Raw genomic sequence first — 524 nt, 5'->3', positions numbered from 1 at the left:
GATGAACTGTCCAAAGAATGTTATTGTGCGGGCTTACGTGTTGTTTCACATATAGTACACTACACAGTTTTTGTTTTAACTTGTGCATGTACAGTAGAGTGTATTGAGTGTGTTTAATCGGTATCAGTTTTAGTTTACGTTTTACACATTTAAATACACATTTAGTAGTGGCTGAGAGGAGAATAATGTCCAAACTAGAGGCCATCATGGACAACTCCTCCCATCCCCTCTATGACAGGCTTGCAGGAATGAAGAGCACGTTCAGCAATAGACTGATTCATCCACGGTGCGACAGGGAGCGCTACAGGAGGTCATTCTTGCCTTCTGCCATAAGACTGTACAACGCATCCACCTTGCGTCTGGGCAGAGGCAACATCGACAGTGACCTGTTTCTGGACTGAACACATCTACACATCTACTGCTACATCTGTTCTCTTTCTTCTTTTTATTTTTCTTTTTCCCGTTTACAACCATTCTTTGTGCAATATATGCCAGGGACCTGTGCAATACATTTATATTTATAT

This window comes from Lepisosteus oculatus, chromosome 4, assembly GCF_040954835.1.
Source record: "Lepisosteus oculatus isolate fLepOcu1 chromosome 4, fLepOcu1.hap2, whole genome shotgun sequence".
Taxonomy (NCBI): Eukaryota; Metazoa; Chordata; class Actinopteri; order Semionotiformes; family Lepisosteidae; genus Lepisosteus; species Lepisosteus oculatus.
This window is presented reverse-complemented; position numbering follows the sequence as displayed.